This window comes from Nerophis lumbriciformis, linkage group LG14 (genome assembly GCF_033978685.3).
Source record: "Nerophis lumbriciformis linkage group LG14, RoL_Nlum_v2.1, whole genome shotgun sequence".
Classification (NCBI taxonomy): Eukaryota; Metazoa; Chordata; class Actinopteri; order Syngnathiformes; family Syngnathidae; genus Nerophis; species Nerophis lumbriciformis.
The window spans coordinates 42251324-42267995 of record NC_084561.2 but is presented as its reverse complement, the minus strand read 5'-3'; the positions used below and the strand labels follow the sequence as shown (position 1 = coordinate 42267995).

At 41.7% G+C, this 16672-nt stretch overlaps 1 protein-coding gene across 3 annotated transcripts in view; it reads left to right on the top strand.

The window, feature by feature from the left end:
- The first annotated feature begins 6456 nt into the window (after window positions 1-6456).
- The window catches only part of LOC133616357 (phosphatidylinositol 4,5-bisphosphate 3-kinase catalytic subunit alpha isoform-like), a 75526-nt gene continuing 65310 nt past the window's right edge, over window positions 6457-16672 (top strand). For all 3 annotated transcript variants that reach the window (XM_061975514.2, XM_061975512.2, XM_061975513.2), the window contains exons 1-2: window positions 6457-6703; window positions 6939-7027. The gene's annotated coding sequence lies outside the window, so the exon portion shown is untranslated. The remainder of the gene's footprint in view (window positions 6704-6938; window positions 7028-16672) is intronic.

Here is a 16672-nt window from a genome sequence, read left to right as displayed (position 1 = left end):
CAGTGCTTTTCAATGTGACCCCAAACTTTTGAACGGTAGTGTATATATATATATATATATATATGTCTTAATAAGGTTATCCAAAAAATAGTGCTCGATACCGTAGTAGAGCGCAATATATGTATGTGTGGGAAAAAAAATCACAAGACTATTTCATCTCTACAGGCCTGTTTCATGAGGGGGGGTTCCCTCAATCATCAGGAGATTTTAATGGGAGCATTCACATACCATGGTTTATATAGGGCACAGAGTGGGTGGGTACAGGCTGGCGTAGGGGCGTGGTGATTGGCTCATGTGTTACCTAGGAGGTGTTTCCGTCTGTGGCGGCATGCTGTTATTATCTCAAACCACAACAAAACAAATGCAAATGAGCCGTCGGCCCCCGGACAGAGCGACTCCAAAACCAACAAAGGCTGCAACTGTCGAAAGAAACCTGATTGCCCTCTCAACGGGGGGTGCTTACAAACATCAGTTGTCTACCAATCTAAGGTAACACGCAAGGACATTAACACATCCGACACATATGTAGGATTAACCGAGGGAGAATTCAAAACCAGATGGAACAATCACAAGGCTTCTTTCAGGAACCAAAACCTGCGGAATACCACAGAACTCAGCAAACACATTTGGGACCTCAAAGACAATAATGTTGAATATTCAATAACATGGCAAATTCTTGCATCCAGCACACCTTACAATAGTGGTAATAAAAGATGCAACCTATGCTTGAAAGAGAAACTGTTTATTATTTACCGTCCAGACCTGTCATCCCTCAACAAGCGCAGCGAAATTGTAACAGCATGCCGCCACAGACGGAAACACCTCCTAGGTAACACATGAGCCAATCACCACGCCCCTACGCCAGCCTGTACCCACCCACTCTGTGCCCTATATAAACCATGGTATGTGAATGCTCCCATTAAAATCTCCTGATGATTGAGGGAACCCCCCCTCATGAAACAGGCCTGTAGAGATGAAATAGTCTTGTGATTTTTTTCCCCACACATACATATATATATATATATATATATATATATATATATATATATATATATATATATATATATATATATATATATATATATATATATATATATATATATATATATATATACACACACATAGTCATGGTCAAAAGTGTACATACACTTGTAAAGAACATCATGTCATGGCTGTCTTGAGTTTCCAATCATTTCTACAAGTCTTATTTTTTTGTGATGTAGTGATTGGAGCACATACTTGTTGGTCACAAAAAACATTCATGAAGTTTGCTTCTTTTATGAATTTATTATGGGTCTACTGAAAATGTGAGCACAAGTCAAAAGTATACATACAGCAATGCTAATATTTGCTTACATGTCCCTTGGCAAGTTTACCTGCAATAAGGCGCTTTTGGTAGCCATCCACAAGCTTCTGCTTGACCACTTGACCACTCCTCTTGACAAAATTGGTGCAGTTCAGCTAAATTTGTTGGTTTTCTAACATGGACTTGTTTCTTCAGCATTGTCCACACGTTTAAGTCAGGACTTTGGGAAGGCCATTCTAAAACCTTCATTCTAGCCTGATTTAGCCATTCCTTTACCACTTTTGAGGTGTGTTTGGGGTCATTGTCCTGTTGGAACACCCAACTGCGCCCAAGACCCAACCTCCGGGCTGATGATTTTAGCTTCTCCTGAAGAATTTGGAGGTAATCCTCCTTTTTCATTGTCCCATTTACTCTCTGTAAAGCAGCAGTTCCATTGGCAGCGTGCTTTAATTGGTTTGGTATTCTGGTGTAAACTAGTGGCCAATACTACTTGTAATATTGATATCTTTAGTTCATTTAACCATTTTTATTGTTAATAATCACAAAAATGAGTTGGATTTTGATGGGGAAAGACCTGGGGATTATCAGAAATCTTATGAGACAAAACAGCAGGGTAAACATACACTACAAAAACTGAAATCTAAGATTAAATATCTCAAATAAGGGTGATATTTGCTTATTTTCTGTCTAATACGATAATTATTCTCATTAAGCAGATTTTATGTTAGAGTGTTTTACTTGTTTTAAGGGTTTTGGTCCTAAATGATCTCAGTAAGATATTACAGCTTGTTGCTGAGATTTGATGACCTATATTGAGTAAAACATGCTTGAAACTAGAATATCAACTGTTGCAAAGCTGTGTCATCAACACTCACAAGTATAAAACTAATTTTTTAAAGAAATAATTTCTTACTTCAAGCGTGAAAAAAAAAAAAATCATGATTTTGACACAATTGTGTCTCATAATTAAAACAGATGACAGCCAAATGGACTTTGCAGTTTCATTTTCAACGAAACAATAGAACATACGTACTCATATAGTAGTACAGTTGGCACAGTACAGTAAACTGACAGTCAGGGGCGCCGAAAAGGGGGGTGTAAAGGAGACGGATTCTAGGGGCCCGTGATGGAGGGGGCCCAGAGAGGCTCCTAATGATGATGAAATTATAATACAGAAAAAATAATGACACTGTGTTGGGCATACTTGCCAACCTTGAGACCTCCGATTTCGGGAAGAGGGGGGTGGGGGCGTGGTCGGGTTGGGGCGGAGCGTGGTTGGGGGCGTGGTTAAGAGGGGAGGAGTATATTGACAGCTAGAATTCACCAAGTCAAGTACTTCATACATACATACATATATATATATATATATATATATATATATATATATATATATATATATATATATATATATATATACATACATATCTACATCCTGAAAATATGCAAACAAAACTGTGTTTAGATAATTGATACTTCAAATTTGCATAAATAAATATTACGGAATATAACATAATTTGGCTTCTGAGAGTTTCAAAATGTAATAAATAAAATGCTAAAGTTGTTGATAAACAAGCAATTATTTTAATAATTAAATATGGTCATTTTAAATGAATTATTATGATAATTTAAAATCAATTATTTCAAATATGTTTATTTTAATGTATAATTCTATGGCTGGATGTAATAAGGAGTCAGGAAAAAATACAAATAAAAATACAATTAATTTTGATGTTTTTAGCAAAATATAGTAAACATGTATTTAGTTGTTTTTTTTGTAAATTAATAAATATATATATTTTTAGGTAAGATAAACATCCATCCATCCATCCATTTTCTACCGCTTAGTCCCTTCGGGGTCGCGGGGGGCGCTGGAGCCTATCTCAGCTACAATCGGGCGGAAGGCGGGGTACACCCTGGACAAGTCGCCACCTCATCACAGGGCCAACACAGATAGACAGACAACATTCACACTCACATTCACACACTAGGGCCAATTTAGTGTTGCCAATCAACCTATCCCCAGGTGCATGTCTTTGGAGGTGGGGGGAAGCCGGAGTACCCGGAGGGAACCCACGCAGTCACGGGGAGAACATGCAAATTCCACACAGAAAGATCCCATAATAATACAATTTATCTCCAGTCTGGATGATTTAGTTCTTGTCACCCTGTTGTCCTCCTGTCATGAAAAAAGGCTGTCCTCACTCAGGTCCGCATGGAGCTGGAGGGGGCGTGGCTTCCAGCTCCGGTTGAAAATCGGAAGATTTTCGGGAGAATATTTGTCCCGGCAGGTTTTCGGGAGAGGCGCTGAATTTCGGGAGTCTCCCGGAAAATTCGGGAGGGTTGGCAAGTATGGTGTTGAGGACCCTGTAAAGATTATTTTAATGGGGCCCAAAATCCCTAGCAGCGCCCCTGCTGACAGTTAATACTTAAATATTTAAAATGTGACATTTCAAACAATTTTGAACAGAAATAGTTCATGCACATTCAGATAAATTCCTCAAAATTACAATTAAAACTTTTTTGGCTGGTGCCCTGCTGTATATATGCACACTAATTGACTGAAAGAGCACGCCCTTGGCGCGATGATGTCATGTTGTCGATGGAAAAATGCATTTTTAGACAATATGATTTGCCTGAGCGGCGAGGAGACCCCGAGAGTAACAAGATGTTGACTTGTTGCCTTTCCATTAAGAATAATAAATTAGTTTTTAGTATAAGTTTGCTGGTTTCTAGAAATAATGCCGAGCGCATATCATTATGTCAAGATAATGGCACTAGCATTTACTTCATTTAAGAATATTTTTCAACATATTGAGCAAAAAATGTCTATTTTTTTCTACCAAGAAAAGTGCACTTAGTGCATACTTGCCAACCCTCCCGGATTTTCCGGGAGACTCCCGAAATTCAGTGCCTCTCCCGAAAACCTCCCGGGACAAATTTTCTCCCGAAAATCTCCCGAAATTCAGGCGGAGCTGGAGGCCACGCCCCCTCCAGCTCCATGCGGACCTGAGTGACGTGTTGACAGCCTGTTCTCATGTCTGCTTTCCCACAATATAAACAGCATGCCTGCCCAATCACGTTATAACTGTAGAATGATCGAGGGCGAGTTCTTGGTTTCTTATGTGGGTTTATTGTTAGGCAGTTTCATTAACGTCCTCCAAGCGCGGTAACAACACACAACAACAGCAGTCAAGTTTTCGTCTACGTAAAGCAGTTCGTCTGCCGTAAACGTAAACATTTATCAGTTTTCACATTGGTCAGTAGGGGGCAGTAGGGCGTTTCTTCCCAATTGAATGCTATCACCTGCAGACCGGAAGTTTCTTGTCATTCTGATGAGCGCGACCAGTCTGTGAACAACTGAAACGTCCTGTGTGCTTTTTCCTCCTGTATAACAGGTTAGTTTTGGTGAATCAACTCACTGAATAATATCCATGTGATCTTTATAAGTTTAAGTACACATTCTGATGGTGGAGCCTAAATCTAAAGTGTTTGTGAGTTGTAGTTTGTATTTGTGAATGAATCCAGTGTACAGCTGCAGTAATCAATACAAAATGGCGACGTGAGTACGCAATGTTTATATAGGAACTTCTGATCCTAATTCAGACTCCCAAATTAGAGCTCCCGTTTTCTTATTGATTGTATAATGTATATTTGTATAATGTGTGTGTTCTGAAATAGTGACAGAGAATAGAACAAGGATGGACAATTCAACTCTTAACTCAACAATGAGTAGAGGAGTGTTATATGTGTGTATATGTGTAAATAAATGAACACTGAAATGCAAGTATTTATTTTATTTATTTATATATATGTATATATATAATGAAAAAAAAATAAATAAAAAATAAATAAATATATATATATATATATATATATATATATATATAGCTAGAATTCACTGAAAGTCAAGTATTTCTTATATATATATATATTTTTTTTTTTCAAGTCGCCACCTGCGATGAGGTGGCGACTTGTCCAGGGTGTACCCCGCCTTCCGCCCGATTGTAGCTGAGATAGGCTCCAGCGCCCCCCGCGACCCCAAAGGGAATAAGCGGTAGAAAATGGATGGATGGATGGATATATATATATATATATATATATATATATATATATATATATACAGAGCCGGCCCAAGGTATAAGTGTACTAAGCGCTTGCTTAGGGCCCCGCGGCCACCAGGGGGCCCCCAAAAGCAATTAACAAAAAATTATTATTTTTTGCATGTACGAGTCTGACTGATGATTTCTAAATGATCAAAGATATATTATTGTACAAAAACACAATTTTAGGTCAACATTTTTGCACTTTGCTGTTTCAGGTTTTTGTTAGCAAAAATAATAAAGTGAATCAGAATCAGCTTTATTGTCCAGTTATGTTTAACACACATGGAATTTAACTTCAGTAGACTGCGCTCTCTTAGTACAAAGTAAACATTAAATATGAACAATTAACTAAAAATATAAACTAGTAATTAAAGACTAATAAGTACAAGACTGATGAGACAAGATGACACTTTTACTGTAAATACAAAGCTTTATCACTTGGACTGTTCAACCCCAGGCCACTCTTGTAGCTGAATGTTTTCTACATTTTAAGATTAGGAACCATATGTGGCACTCTGGACATCATTCGTTCATTCATTGGTATTATTTATGTTCTTAACTGGGCCACCCCCATATCTTTATAAATGACATGTCATTTGTAAAGACATGCCAGGCTGACTATAGGATAATGTAAACAACACTGCCAGAGCCGCAATGAGTTTATATATTATTTATATATTATTGGCAGAAATAGAGGGCCCCAAAATCAAATTTTGCTTAGGGCCCCATGGAGGCTTGGGCCGGCACTGTATATATATCTTAACCACGCCCCCAACCACGACCCCCCCCCCCCCCACCCCCGACCACGCCCCCCACCCCCACCTCCCGAAATCGGAGGTCTCAAGGTTGGCAAGTATGACTTAGTGAGAATATACTTATTTTAAGGTATTTTGGGGTTCATTAAGGTTAGCTAATTTTACTTGTTTTGGAAAGTCTTGACAAGCCAAATTTTCTTGTTCTATTGGCAGATCATTTTGCTTAGTTCAAATAAAATACCCCTAATTTTTGTATTATTTTTTTCTTGTTTTTGAACACTGACTTTTTTGCGGTGTGCCCTCGCCGCTCGACCCATTAATGGCACTTGTCGGCACGGTTCGCAACATCCTCGCACACGACATGCTGCTCTGCTTCCGTTCACGACAAGAGAAGGCGGTCCCCCGATGTGGGTGACGGGCTCCTGCCGTGAAGAGTGGCCGGTGAAAGGACGGAGGACAGTCTGCTTGGGGAACCAGCAGGGCTCGGCTCGCTGGCTGCTGTTAGCCGCGGAGAAGCTAGCAGCGCCGCCATCATCTCCGTAAGCTCGTATTTTGTATTGTGTACTATAATGTTAACGTGTTAGTTAGGCGGGCTTAAACCGACTAGCATTACAAAGGCGGACACGGCTAATTGTAACGTTTTTGTTGTATTATCATACGAGGCTTGTCGTCATGATGTGACGAGTTAACGTCCGCATCATCACAGCGTTGTCATTCTTAACACAGCTAGCCGAGCCAATATCAACACCCTTGACCTCATCTTGTTTGTTCCAGTCTCCTCTTCCCACGTCTCCCGCTGACAAGCCCGAGGATGGATGGAAGCCTGAAGGCTGGATCTAGCCCGCCATCTGCCGCCCTCTGAGGTATGTCTAGAACGGGCCTGGGCAATTATTTTGACTCGGGGGCCAAATTTAGAGAACAAAAATGTGTCTGGGGGCTGGTATTGTTTTTAGGAACACTAATACAAAACCTCACAATAATGTCTGATTGAATGCTAAAACCATTATGACAGACCGCCTTAAAGGGGAACATTACCAATTTCAGAATGGTTAAAACATACCTTCCAACTACTCCGGTTTTCCCGTAATTCGTACGGTTTTCATCAACCTATTCCGGGTTACGGTTGCAGTGATAAAAAATACGGTTTTTCATTAATTAAAAAAAAAAAAAAGGGTGAAAACTACACGAATTGCACCTTGTGCAGACAAGATTTTTCGATCGGACACGGAGGAATTAGCAGAGGTGGGACCAAGTCATTGTTTTGCAAGTCACAAGTAAGTCTCAAGTCTTTGCCCTCAAGTCCGAGTCAAGTCCCGAGTCAAGACAGGCAAGTCCAAAGTCAAGACTGGAAAGTCTCAAGTCAAGTCCTAAGTCCTGCATTTTGAGTTTCGAGTCCTTTCAAGTCCTTTTAACCACAGACTAATATATTAACACAGATTGTGTATGCTTTTCAAACGCTGTATTTATTTATTAAAACAAGTGCATTTTAAATTGCAGGAAAGAAAATTGTGCTGACATTGCACTTTATAATAGCACTATTAACCAGTCATTTTAAACATTAACTCATTCCTTTACAGAACAAACACATTGAAAAATAAAGTGCAAATGTACTTATTTGTACAAAAGTGTTAACATTGAAAAAACATGACATATACGTGAACATAACAAAAAAGTTGTACTTTTTATATGTCAGGGCCCTATGCTGCATTGCATTTGCAAAAGACCAAATTAGCCAAGAGTCTGTCAGTCATTTGTGCACGATGGGGGCGTAGTATGATGCCACCATGGCTGAAAACTTGCTCCACTGGAGCACTGGAGGCAGGCACTGCCAAGACTCTCATGGCCACTCGGAACAGTGAAGGAAGAGTCTTCATGTTCAATGCCCAGAACAAAAGGGGGAGAGAGGTTTTTTGGGTTGGTGCACTACTTGTAAGTGTATCTTGTGTTTTTTATGTTGACTTAATTAAAAAAATAAAAATAAAAATTTCTTGTGCGGCCCGATACCAATCGATCCACGGACCAGTACCGGGCCGCGGCCCGGTGGTTGGGGACCACTGAGGTAAACAACCAACAGTATGTCAGAAAGCTAGCTAAAACGGTACACATATTCATAATATAGTATACATTTTAACTGACCTTTATTTTACTATTTTTGTCTTTTTTTAGGTGGCTAAAATACGCGGTGCTGCTGACCGCCGTCTAACGTTACGTGTGATATATTGACTAACGTAACCCTGCTTAAAAAAAATCACTGAACAAAAAGTATGAATAAGGTAGTGAACTGCAACAGATTCCCGTGTTTGCAATAACGTTATAACGTTAGCAGTGAGTTTACAGCCTCACTGATTTAACTACACAGCAAATAAAAGTCACGTTACTTAGCCAATAAACGTTATCTTACATTCAAAACTTACCGTTCTTTGTGCAACTTCAAATGCCGGACGAAGTTGGAAGTTGTTGCCTCTCCATCAGTAATTTTCGAACCGCATGTGTTGCATACTGCAAACCGTTTTGTGTTGACCACCTCGTAATTTTTATACCCAAACGAAATTATTTTAGGTATCATTTTTTGTTCACTGGCGTGTGGTTTGGACATGTCTTCTTCGTTGGTTGTCCTGCAATTTGATTGGATGAATGCTGTGTGATGAAAACAAAGTAGATCTAATTTGATTGGCTGTTGTACTGAGACCACACCAGCTGACACACGCAACGCTGATAGACAAGTACACAATGAAAAATACGGAGCGCTCCCGAATAACTTTTTCATCTTTGGGGTTTGGGGAAAGTAGCAAGTCATGTCAAGTCATGTCAATTCAAAAGGCTCAAGTCCAAGTGAAGTCACAAGTCATTGATGTTAAAGTCTAAGTCGAGTTGCAAGTCTTTTTACATTTTGTCAAGTCGAGTCTAAAGTCATCAAATTCATGACTCGAGTCTGACTCGAGTCCAAGTCATGTGACTCGAGTCCACACCTCTGGGAATTAGCGATGTAAAAGACCACGTTGGGACAAAAAAACACAAGTCTAATGCCGTTGCTAGCGATACAAGTGGAAAACTTTCAACGTTTTTCGTCGCCCAAACAGATTCTTTGGATGTGATGAATGCCGAAGTTTTATTTACGGAGGCAATAATTGAGCATGGACTTCCAATCGCACTGGCTGATCACATGGGACAGTTAAATGTTTGTAATGCAACCTTTAAAAATCATTACGCGGTGATCGCGGTCCCAAAAATAAACTTTTCTTGTATGATAATGTCCAGAAAAATTCGCTTTATATTACTATAGAGTCCTTTTAACGAATGAGTTTGATGGTTTATCACAAACCTTAAATGAAAGAAGTCCTTTGTTCTCCTGCAGCATGCATGCGCTTTGGCCTTGCTTCGTGTTTGGTGCGCAATCCTGTCGGCTGTATTTCACAGCACGACATACTGTTAAAAGTGTTTATACTATTTATGCTTTCAAGTCCAAGTTGAAGAAATCTTGTTGAATGTTGACAGCATAACTACCAAAATACAGAAGTATGTCCTTAATATTTTTGCAGTGCTATTTCTGTTGAAAAGTTCAAATGATTACATTAGAGATGTGATGTGCCACTTTTCAAGTGTCTGATGGCTTAAATTAATTTTCATTAATTTTTCATATTTTGAATTCTTTTGAAAGGCTTACAAAAAAACTACATTTGAATTGTAATTCCATGCTATTGACAGGACTATTAATTTTAATGAAGTTAGCTTACCATATTTACAGTATGATAATTGTGATAGAAATGTGAATTTTAGGCACAGAATATTTTTTACAATTGAACAAGGCAGTAGATTATACAAGCTTGGACAGAAAGTTAATAATGACACCAATTTTTTTTTTAATGGAATTGTTTAGTACTGTTTTACCATTTGTTTACTGTAAAAAGTGTTTATACTGTTTATACTTTCAATTAACAAATTGAAGTCTTGTGAAAGGTTGACAGGATAACTGGCATTGACTGTCAAAATAATTTCAAACTATTGAAGTTAGCTTACAGAATAAACATGCCAATCAACCCATATGATTTTTGCTGTAATATTTCTGTTTTGAAAAGTCACTGTGACTGATCGAAAAGTGATGGTTTTAGCAACATTTTAACCTGTCTGAATGCAATCAATCATTTTGCGTCGGGGGGCGAAGCCCTGAACCCTCCACCAGGACTTTGTCCTGGACCTACCGGGGCCTGCGGCCCTTGGACCCTGGCTACTAGGTTTTTCTGATTTCAAAAGTTGGCAGGTATGTTAAAACCATTAAAAATCAGTTCCCAGTGGCTTATTATATTTTTCGAAGTTTTTTTCAAAATTTTACCCATCACGCAATATCCCTAAAAAAAGCTTAAAAGTGCCTGATTTTAACCATCGTTATAAACACCCGTCCATTTTCCTGTGACGTCACATAGTGAAGCCAACACAAACAAACATGGCGGAAAGAACAGCAAGCTATAGCGACATTAGCTCGGATTCAGACTCGGATTTCAGCGGCTTAAGCGATTCAACAGATTACGCATGTATTGAAACGGATGGTTGTAGTGTGGAGGCAGGTAGCGAAAACGAAATTGAAGAAGAAACTGAAGCTATTGAGCCATATCGGTTTGAACCGTATGCAAGCGAAACCGACGAAAACGACACGACAGCCAGCGACACGGGAGAAAGCGAGGACGAATTCGGCGATCGCCTTCCAACCAACGATTGGTATGTGTTTGTTTGGCATTAAAGGAAACTAACAACTATGAACTAGGTTTACAGCATATGAAATACATTTGGCAACAACATGCACTTTGAGAGTGCAGACAGCCCAATTTTCATCAATTAATATATTCTGTAGACATACCCTCATGTCAGCAGGCCAGGGAAGCTAGGGTCGATATTCTTCTCTTGATCGTCTTCGGTGGCATAAGGGACGGTGTGAGCCGAGACATCCAGGGGGTTTAGCTCGCTCGTCTGCGGGAACAAACTGCCGCCATCGCTTGCCGTGCTACCGAGGTCCTTTGTCCCTGAATTGCTCACACACTCCGGCAGATTCAATGGGGGTCTGGCGGCAGATTTCTTTGACTTTATCGTTGGAAATGCATCTGCTTTGAGTGTCGCAGGATATCAATCAATCAATCAATCAATGTTTATTTATATAGCCCTAAATCACAAGTGTCTCAAAGGGCTGCACAAGCCACAACGACATCCTCGGTACAAAGCCCACATAAGGGCAAGGAAAAACTCACCCCAGTGGGACGTCGATGTGAATGACTATGAGAAACCTTGGAGAGGACCGCATATGTGGGTAACCCCCCCCTCTAGGGGAGACCGAAAGCAATGGATGTCGAGTGGGTCTGACATAATATTGTGAGAGTCCAGTCCATAGTGGATCCAACATAATAGTAAGAGTCCAGTCCATAGTGGGGCCAGCAGGACACCATCCCGAGCGGAGACGGGTCAGCAGCGCAGAGATGTTCCCAGCCGATGCACAGGCGAGCGGTCCACCCCGGGTCCCGACTCTGGACAGCCAGCACTTCATCCATGGCCACCGGACCTGTACCATAGTAACTAGTATACCATGCAAAAGTGCAGATTCCAACCATTTAAAGACTTAGTATAGCTGAAGACTTACGGTCATTAGAAAACATCACTGCACATCATAATGGCAGCTACACTTTCCAGCTTTAAGATCTAAAAAATTTTTTGGGGAATGTCCGGCGGGCCAGATTGAAAAGCTTAACGGGCCACATGTGGCCCCCGGGCCTTAATTTGCCCAGATCTGGTCTAGAATGATGTAGCCCGTTGTTTGAAGTCTACTATAGCAGTGTTTTTCAACCTTTTTTGAGCCAAGGCACCTTTTTTGCGTTGAAAAAATGCGGAGGCACACCACCAGCAGAAATCATTAAAAAAACGAAACTCAGTTGACAGTAAAAAGTTGTTGGATATGACCATCCATCCATCTTCTTCTACCGCTTATCCGAGGTCGGGTCGTGGGGGCAGCAGCCTAAACAGGGAAGCCCAGACTTCCCTCTCCCCAGCCACTTCGTCCAGCTCTTCCCGGGGGATCCCGAGGCGTTCCCAGGCCAGCCGGGAGACATAGTCTTCCCAACGTGTCCTGGGTCTTCGCCGTGGCCTCCTACCGGTCGGACTTGCCCTAAACACCTCCCTAGGGAGGCGTTCGGGTGGCATCCTGACCAGATGCCCGAACCACCTCATCTGGCTCCTCTCCATGTGGAGGAGCAGCGGCTTTACTTTGAGCTCCTCCCGGATGACAGAGCTTCTCACCCTATCTCTAAGGGAGAGCCCCGCCACCCGGCGGAGGAAACTCATTTCAGCCGCTTGTACCCGTGATCTTGTCCTTTCGGTCATAACCCAAAGCTCATGACCATAGGTGAGGATGGGAACGTAGATCGACCGGTAAATTGAGAGCTATGTCTTCCGGCTCAGCTCCTTCTTCACCACAACAGATCGATACAGCGTCCGCATTACTGAAGACGCCGCACCGATCCGGTGACAAGGAGCAGCTCGAAGACTTCTATGGAAATACAAGAACCGAGACTCAGATTTCCCTCGCCCGGACGCGGGTCAACGGGGCCCCCCTCTAGAGCCAGGCCCGGAGTTGAGGCACGATGGCGAGCGCCGGATGGCTGGGCCTGTTATGGCGTCACATTAGTGACAAAAATCCAAGCGCATAAAAACTGTTATCGCGCGCTGATTCTCCACTTCGTGCGCGCGCGCGACACCCTTTTGCGCGCGCGCAACACCTTTTTGCGCGCACGTGGTGCCTTTCTGCGCGCGCGCCGTCTCGGTCTGTGCGCGCTCTGTGTACTCCTGGCATCTTTCCTCGCGCTGTCATGTTTCTTTTTGGCACTTCGGGGGCGGGTATGCTTAGACGGCCCCTCCTTTCTGATTGGCTGTGAGCATTTTTCATATGACCAATCATTCTCCAGCGTAGCAACGTTGTAGCCATCTTACCTCGGACATCTAGCCTCAATCATTACATTGATGTCAATGGTACATGTACTAATTAAATTACCATAACTTGCTCGATTTTCGACCAATTTACAAACGGTTTGCCTTGTTACAAATCTTATTACATGTAGATATGACATAGGATGCTGTACCTGTTGAAATGACCTCTTTCGCTTTAAAAAAAAAAGACTTAATTGTGCAACATAGTTGTGTAGGGTCAGTGTTAGTCAGTTCTCTGATTATTTTAAACTGTTTCAGAATACATTATTAAAAGCTATTTTTAACATTTTAAAAACAAAATTCAAAGATTATTTCATTGATTTTATGGCTGAATCAAAAGAAATTCCATAAATTAGAAAACAAATGTTCAAGAAGAAGTGAAAATATAAAATAATGTTATGGTTGGATGTTATTGCTGGTGGACCAGTTCTGGCTGAAAGATGTGATTATGGTGTTTGTTGTCTTATTATTTATTTGGGTCACATTTTGTATTACCCTGTATTGTGTTTATGTGGTATGAAATAACCTTCATCAGCGCGCGACATTTTTTTATCCACTTCTTCCTCCGTAAATCTTGATACATATTGACGATGACCCGCCCTGCTATACTTCTGATTGGCTCTGAGCATTTTTCAGCATTTTTCGCCTGACCAATCAGAAAGAAGGGGCCGTCTAAGCATACCCGCCCCCAAAGTGCCAAAAAGAAACATGACAGCGCGAGGAGAGATGCCAGGAGTACACAGAGAGCGCACAGAAAGGCACCACGCGCGCGCACGAAGTGGAGAATCAGCGCGCGATAACAGTTTTTATGCGCTCGGATTTTTGGCACTAATGTGACGCCATAGCCTGTCCCCATGTGGCCCAACCGGGCACAGCCCAAAGAGGCAACATGGGTCCCCTCTCCAATGGGCTCACCACTCATGGGAGGGGCCATAAAGGTCGGGTGCAATGTGAGCTGGGCGGCAGCCAAAGGCAGGGCACTTGGCGGTCCGATCCTCGGCTACATAAGGTTATGACTGAATTGGATATGACTTTAAACCATAACCAAGATTGCATCAATATACTCTTGTCTCCAAGTAGGTGTACTGTCACCACCTGTCACCATACTTGCCAACCTTGAGACCTCAGAATTAGGGAGATATTTACCTGCTCAGTGGCCTAGAGGTTAGAGTATCCGCCCTGAGATCGGTAGGTCGTGAGTTCAAACCCTGGCCGAGTCATACCAAAGACTATAAAAATGGGAGCCATTACCTCCCTGCTTGGCACTCAGCATCAAGGGTTGGAATTGGGGGTTAAATCACCAAAACTTATTCTCGGGCGCGGCCACCGCTGCTGCTCACTGCTCCCCTCACCTCCCAGGGAGTGATCAAGGGTGATGGGTCAAATCCAGAGAATAATTTCGCCACACCTAGTGTGTGTGAGACAATCATTGGTACTTTAACTTTTTAACTTTTGAAAAGGCCCGCATATGTCACTGATTCTGTTCATAACTTTTATGGACAGAATTTCAAGGCACAGTCAGGGCGTTTAGAGGATCCGGTTTGGTGGCTGCAGGATTAGGTCTCTGCTTTTTGCAGATGATGTGGTCCTGATGGCTTCAACTGGCCAGGATCTTCAGCTCTCACTGAACCAACAAGTATGTGCTCCAATCACTCTATTACAAAAAAGCAAGAGTTGTAGAAAGTATTGGAAACTCAATACAGCCATGACATTATGTTCTTTACAAGTGTATGTAAACTTTTGATCGCGACTGTATGTTTGCCAATGTGCTGTTGCTGGACCATTCAACTAGCCTGTTTTTGAGGCCAACGTTCCCCCACACCCTTACATCCTGTGTTGTTTGGAAGCTTCCTTTTCTGGCCCAAAGTGCTCAGTTGCATCCTGATTAGGGTCACAGCTCACAAAACCGTTCAATGAATGTTATGTTGTTAAGTTCATTTTTTAAGCTTGATTGATTCCACACATTGTACGTTGACTTTGGGTTTTCCCTTTAATATTTTTGTCTCATTCTTTATATTGTGATTTTTTTTTCTACGTTTAAAATCATAACATGATCTACATCAGTGGTCCCCAACCACCAGTCCGTGGCGCTTTTTCTACTGGGCCGGAGAGAAACATTAATTAGTTTATAAAGGACTGCATTTTCTCCAACTTAATTTTTGCCTGTCCCACTAGACCAGGGGTCGGCAACCTTTACCAGTCAAAGAGCCATTTTGACCAGTTTCACAAAACAAAGAAATCAATGGGAGCCACAAAAATCTATTGAAATTTAAAACGAAATGACACTGCATACAAAGTCTTTTTTTTGCTTTGTGCTATGTATAAACCAAGGGTTTCAAGTTTTATATGAATGGCGCTTGTCAGCCCTCCTGAGTTTTACAGCATACTATGAATTTCAGGGCAACTATTCGAACGTGCCATGATGGTGCAGCATTTAGCACCCACTACATCCAGCGTGCCGGCCCAGCCACATGTGGTATGGGACTTCTGCTTGCTCATGTAAATGACAGCAAGGCATACTTAGTCAACAACCACACAGGTTACACTGACGGTAGCGGTATGAACTTTAACACTCTTACTAATATGCGCCACACTGTGAACCCACATCAAAAAAGAATGACAAACACATTTCGGGAGAACATCTGCACCTTAACACAACATAAACACAACAGAACAAATACCCAGAATCCCATGCAGCCCTGACTCTTCCGGGCTACATTATACACCCCTGCTACCAAACCCCACCCACCTCAACCGATGCACGGAGGGGGGGGTGATGTTTGGGGGAGCAGGGCTGGGGTGGGGGCGGGGTTTGGTGGTAGCAGGGGTGTATAATGTAGCCCGGAAGAGTCAGGGCTGCATGGGATTCTGGGTATTTGTTCTGTTGTGTTAAGGTGCAGATGTTCTCCCGAAATGTGTTTGTCATTGCTGTACCATCATGGCGCGCCCTTATTATTGTTAGGTTGATAATCGGAGAATATTAATCTCGGGAGTCTCGTGCGAGAAGCACTGAAATCCGGAAATCTCCCGGGAAAATTGGGAGGGTCGGCAAGTTTGCAGCTGAGCCGCATCAGAGTGATCAAAGAGCCGCATGCGGCTCCGGAGCCGCGGGTTGCCGACCCTGCACTAGACCAAGGGTGTCAAACTTGTCTTCATTGAGGGCCCCACCGCAGTCATGGCTGCCATTAGAGGGCCGCTTGTAACAGTAAATAATTAATAAATTTGCCTGTGAATTTAAATGTTTTACATTTTTTTAACATAAAGAGTAAAAAAAAATCAGCGGATTTTACCACAGTTTTTTACAGAATTTTTTTTACTGTAAAATACTGTATTTAATGTTTTTTTCAATTACTATTTTTTTTTTACAACATATTACTGTAAATAGAAATACAGTATCGCTGTTTAATTTTATTTTGGCGCCTCAGCTGTATTTTGTGTTTTTTTACCAAAATAAAATGTGATACCATAAGATCATCAACCGTGGATTTTACAGTAAAAAAACACACAAAACTGACAGCTCAGTCGACAGAATTTTACTGTAAAAA